Source organism: Ascaphus truei, chromosome 8 (assembly GCF_040206685.1).
Source record: "Ascaphus truei isolate aAscTru1 chromosome 8, aAscTru1.hap1, whole genome shotgun sequence".
In the NCBI taxonomy this organism is placed as follows: Eukaryota; Metazoa; Chordata; class Amphibia; order Anura; family Ascaphidae; genus Ascaphus; species Ascaphus truei.
The window spans coordinates 72,239,938-72,245,937 of record NC_134490.1 but is presented as its reverse complement, the minus strand read 5'-3'; the positions used below and the strand labels follow the sequence as shown (position 1 = coordinate 72,245,937).

At 45.0% G+C, this 6,000-nt stretch overlaps 1 long non-coding RNA gene across 1 annotated transcript in view; it reads right to left on the bottom strand.

The window, feature by feature from the left end:
- Positions 1-1,439: 1,439 nt before the first annotated feature.
- Positions 1,440-6,000, bottom strand: part of LOC142501955 (uncharacterized) — a 31,694-nt gene continuing 27,133 nt past the window's right edge. The window contains exon 3 of the long non-coding RNA XR_012803605.1: positions 1,440-1,654. This is a non-coding gene — a long non-coding RNA (uncharacterized LOC142501955). The remainder of the gene's footprint in view (positions 1,655-6,000) is intronic.

Genomic DNA, 6,000 nt, shown 5'->3' with positions numbered 1-6,000 from the left:
TCCCTCCATGTTGGGGTTAATTATCCAGTGGTCTGCATCTATTGGGTTAAGGGTTTGTGACGTGGCAGCATTATGGGTACTAATGTGTCAGCATTGTGTGTGCTAATTGTATTACTATCATGGCAGGATGGTGTGATGTTGGTTGGGGGCAGAGTGCCTGTTTGGCTCTTTGGTGGACCTCCTGTGGTGTGGTAATGGGGGAGGTGGTGACATGCGATACTAACATGGCAGGTAGGGGAGTTACCCCCAGTAATGTGTTTTGATCAGTGTCATCAGGCGGTTAGGTGGCGATTTGTATTGTATGTCTTTATTTATATAGCGCCATTAATGTACATAGCGCTTCACAGTAATACATGTGGTAATCGAATAAATAACAGATAATATAAATAACAGATCATGGGAATAAGTGCTTTAGACATAAACATAACATTAAGGAAGAGGAGTCCCTGCCCCGAGGAGCTTACAATCTAATTGGTAGGTAGGGAGAACGTACAGAGACAGTAGGAGGGAGTTCTGGTAAGTGCGTCTGCAGGGGGCCAAGCTTTATGTATCATGTGTTCAGAATATTCACAGTGCTATTCGTATGCTTCTTTAAGCAAGTGTGTCTTAAGGTAGGGTTAAAGCCACAGGTATCCTGGGGGCTTTGTTTAGTGATTCAGAGAAAACTATTGGGTCTTTGGGGAAGTTATATATTGTTATCATGTTGTATTTAATAAATGCTGTGACAATTTATATCTACTAATTACAGTATGGTGCCAGTCTGTTTATTCAAGGTTGGGAAGAGGGGGCAAAATCCAAGGCCAAGCATGGAAAATGGGCCAACCGTATAGATGAAATGTCCTTTATCTGCTTGTCCGTGTTTGTTCCTGTTACTTGTGTGCAGATTTCTGACTTGTAAGACGATAATTCCCCTGATGTTTCCTGAATCTTTATCGATAATATTAATTGTCTTATATTTTTAATAAAAGAAAGGACTGTGTGTTATATCATTTGCTGTGTTATTATACCCTGCCATGATATTTCGCTCTCCATATCTGGTTGACTGCCACCAATCATAACTGCTCAATAAACAAGAGTGAAATATACACTGTGCGCTGATTTTTGGGGTCTATGTATCAACGTAGAGACCAGTGTGTTTAGTAAGCCGTGCTGCGTATTTGGGAGCAGAGCTGCGGCCTGTGTACAAACTGTTTCTGACATATGATGCAGACTTTTGGACTTGCACCAGATTTGGTGGATGTTTTGGGGGTAAACAAAAGGTAAAAAGAAGGGTGCAGAAAGAGGCAGACTGCGATGCATTTCAACAAAGGGGCGCTCAACTCCAGCCCTCAAGCCCCCCAACAGGTCAGGTTTTCAGTATATCCCTGCTTCAGCACAGGTGGCTCAATCAGTGCTGAGTGCTTGTCACGCATTGTGAAAATTGTACCTTTTCTTCAGGCTTACACTGTCTGTCATCTCCCCCCTTCCAAGGCTGAACGGCCAGCTCTTTGGGCAGTGAAGAGGTTAATGCACCAGTAAATCATTCCTTTCCAGAGGGTGAAGCAGTAATAGGACTCCTACGGCAGTGGAGGGTTAACACTGCTCTGCTGTGGCAGTGATGGGGTAATGTTCTTTTAACCCCTTCCATTCAGTCCTGAAGTGCACCTGTATAGCCCTGGAATAATTCAAATCAAATTAGCTTTATTGGCACGACAGAACAACATTTCAGTATTGCCAAAGCATGATTATTTCTTCCCCTGTATTTATTGTTCGGATACGGTTAGGGTTTGTGGTTAGTTGGATGCTTGTCACTGCAGCTTCCAGTATATGTTGTTCATTGGGATTGAAACAAAGTCCTTATCTGGCATAGCGTTTCTGTTATCTTCACTCTTCAGAGGTTGAACTACTTAATGAATCTCCATTGGCAGCAAATGGGTTTTGCAGTGAGGCCTTAGCATTCAGTGACTCACAATAATTGTTATTATAGTATAATCGGAGGTCAGAGGGGCTTAAAAAGCGGCATTCCTGGCAACACTTTCTTTTGAGTGTTTTTTTTTTTATTTAAAAAAATGCTTTTTAATAGACTTTAAGCATGGTCTCTGAATCGCATTCATTTCAGTTCCCGGGGACCCCCTGCTTCCCAAGATGGTTACTTTGGAAGGGGCTGCCGGAAGGGGGCTATCAATATGGCGGCTTTAAATGTTCTGTGGGCCAGTAAAAAGCTGTCACGTCATGTCTTACAGCTTCCTATTGGCCAACGTGACGCGGGACATTTAAACCGCGCAGAGATACCGCCACCTCTTTCCAAAGTAAGTATCTTGGGAAGCAGTAGGTCACCGGAGCTGAAATCTATGCGGCTCAGCTGAGGAGACCCCGTGCTTCAATCCAATTTTAAAAAAACAATGTTGCAAGGAGTGCTACTTTAAAGAAAATAGTGGTACTGTACTCGACTTCAAATCATTCTAAATGTAAGATTGTGAAAAAGCGATTGCAACCATATTTCATACCATAGATAGGGTTTTCGTGTGGTACTAAAGCTTTAATTTTCTCTCCTACACTGTCTCGCTGATTTTAACCCTTCCGTGTTGACACTGCTGTCTACGCTCTGCATGTCATTGTGTTGCTCTGCGTGTCTATCACTTGCGTGTTGTCGCTCTGCGTCATTGTGTCGCTCTGTAATGCTTTGCCAGCCTCTCTCGCAGACAAGGAGTGACCAGAAAGAGCTTTACAATCCCTTGGTATGTTCTGGAGGCTGCAGTGCGCAGCCAGCTCTCTTTCCACAAATCCCAGTGAAATCAGAGTGTGTGTCAGCTAATTTGCCTGGATTTTTATGGTTCAGCGTCCTTCTAATTATAGCTGAGCATCTTGTATGTGTCACTTCTCCCCCCTCTTCACTACCTGAGCATATCCGGCCCCTGAAAAACCTTGCTGCATCTGGGATCAAACAAGCTACGTCCCACCCTCTCATCTTTGGGGGTTTTATTTTGCAGAGTGCAGTCTGTATTATAACCATTTTACGGCATTCAAACACGCTGCGCCCAAACAATAAATGGATTACTGCAGCCTTCAAAGATGGACTGTCATAAAAGGAATCAAACAGGGCATTTTTTGTAAGACTATCCCCTTAAGTGTCAGAGGAAGCAACAATATGCAAATCTAGGGGTGAAAAAAAAGAAGCAAATAAACTACAGGCAGTCCTCGGTTATCCGACACAATGCGTTACTCAAAATGGCGTTGGATTATTTATTTATTTATTTATAAAATATTTTACCAGGAAGTAATACATTGAGAGTTAACTCTCGTTTTCAAGTATGTCCTGGGCACAGAGTAAACAAATAATACATGGTGGATAGCGAAACGTTGTAAAGCGAAACACGTTTTCCAATAGGAACACTGTTTAAATGAAAGGTTCCGTTCCTGAAGGCATTTTTAATGCTAAAATACACAAAATAGTTTATGCAGACAATAAGATATGCAGCATACACATAAATTATATGGTGTATGTACTGTATTATATATATATAATATAATATATAATATAAAAATAATATATATTATATAGTATAATATAGTATGGTGTGTATATATATATATATATATATATATATATATAATACACATAAACAACTTTGCAAAGCGTCGTAAGAGCGTTGGATAAGCCGTTTTGGCGTTGTAAAAATGAACATAGGTATGCATTGCATAGCGTTGGATAAGCCATTCGTTGTAAAGCGAAGCGTTGTAAAACGAGGACTGCCTGTATATGAAGTGCAGCTCATGCACCACACAGAGTATTTGAGGTATTTGTATCTTTTAGAGTCGGTGGGCCCTTTAATGCATTTAGAAGACATATACCATGAAGAGGGTGATATAATAACATACAGAGAGACAATGACACAGAGTGATGTAATTACAGACAGACTGATATGATAACATGTAAAGTGATATAATAACATGTACAGAGTGATATACCACAATGCAGAGCGGTATAATAATTGGCAGATATATAATATGCAGAGCGATATGACAAGAGTGATGCTAATAACATGCTGAGTGGTATAAATCAGGGCCACCCGCAAGGGGGGAGAGCCTGGAGAAGTGGCCTGGGCCCGGTGGCTGCGGGGGGCCCGGCTGGTGGTGGCATTGGGCCTGGCTAGAGGGTGGGCCCAACTTCTGCATCTGGTTGCGGCCATCGGGCCCCATCTGCTGCCTCGTCCCACGCCGATTCTCTCTCTCTCTCTTCAACTGGTGCGCGCCGGCGGCTGAACCTGAGAGGCCTGGCGTGGGAAGAGGTAGCAGCTGAGGAGAGCCGGGGCCTGGCGGCAGCAACTACAACCAGATGCCGGGCCGCTGGTGGCCGCCACCGCCGGGCCCCGGCTCTCTTCAGCTGCTATCTCCTCTTCCCTCGCCGGGCCTCTCTCTCTCCAACCTGGGTACACCCGGATGTCAGCCTTAGCCTATGGTGGGAGACAGAGAGGTCCGGCGTGGGACGAGGCAGCAACAACTGGGGAGAGCCGGGGCGGCGGCAACCAGAGGTAAGTAGTAAGTGTATTTGGGGGTAAGGGGAGGGGTAATTGTATTTATGGTGGTGGGGAGGAGGGGGGAATTGTATTTTGGGTGGTGGTGTTTGTATCTGGGGGAGGGGGTAGTAGTGGTGTTTGTATCCAGGGGGGGGGGAGTGGTGTCTATCTGGGGGGATGTAATGGTGTCTGTATATAAACCGAGAAAACAAAACTGAGCATCGTGCTTGTCGAGACCCCAGCAGCCGAGTACCTTCAATGTATAGAAGATTTTTGTGCTCCGTCAGTATGGTAACTGGGTTTTCTGTGCCCTCGAGCAGATGTCTCCATTCTTCTAAAGCCATTTTGATGGCTCGGAGCTCCCGATTGCCTACATCATAGTTTTGTTCGGCGGAAGATACTTTTTTGGAAAAAAAAGAGCACGGGTGAAGTTTGGCTTGTGGGGGGGGTGTTTCTCTGTGACAATACTGCTCCGGCCCCGACGTCGGATGCGTCTACTTCAAGAGCGAATGGTAAGCTAGGATCCGGGTGTACGAGGATGGGTGCAGAGACGAAGGCTGTTTTCAGTCTGTCGAATGCTTGGGTAGCGGCAGAGGGCCATGAAGCGGGATCTGTGCCTTTTTGTGCTAAGGCCGTAATGGGCGCTACCACAGAGGAGAAGTTCTGGATGAATCTGCGGTAGTAATTGGTGAAGCCTAGGAAGCGTTGTACGGCTTTCAGAGTCGTGGGGCGAGGCCAATCCAGGACCGCTTTCACCTTGGCTGGATCCATGGCGAGGCCGGTACCAGAGATGAAATAACCCAAGAAGGCCGTTGTGGATTGATGGAATTGACACGTCTCTAATTTAGCGAATAGGTGGTTTTTTTGTAGACACAGAAGTACCTGTTTAACATGAACAGAATGTTACTGTAAAGACTTGGAGAAGATCAAAATATCGTCCAGGTAGATTATGACGTATTGGTCAAGAAGGTCCCTGAAAATTTCATTAATGAAATCCTGGCATACTGCTGGAGCGTTGTAATGTCCGTCCTGGGTGTTGAAGGCCGTCTTCCACTTATCGCCCTGGTGGATTCTTACCAGATTGTAAGCTCCTCGTAAATTTAGCTTGGTGAAGATGGTGGCTCCCTGCAGTGTGTCAAATTTGGAAATTAACGTATAGGGTACCGATTCTTTATTGTGATCTTGTTAAGGCCCGGTAGTCAATGCAGGGTTGAGGGACCCGTTCTTCTTCTTTACAAAGAAGAACCTTTCTCCTGCGGGGGACGAGGATTTGCGAATAAATCCCCTCTGTAGATTCTCAAGAATGTATTCCCTCATAGCCTGGAGGAGAGAACGGTAGGAGCATCCCCTCGGGGGCGTCGAGCCGGGCAGCAGATCGATGGGGAAAACAAATGACAAGTGAGGTGGTAGCTCCTCAGATTGTGCTTTATTAAAGATGTCCTGGAAACCGGAGTAGATCTCAGGTAAATGTATCTTTACTTCTTCCGGTACCGAAACCCCGCAT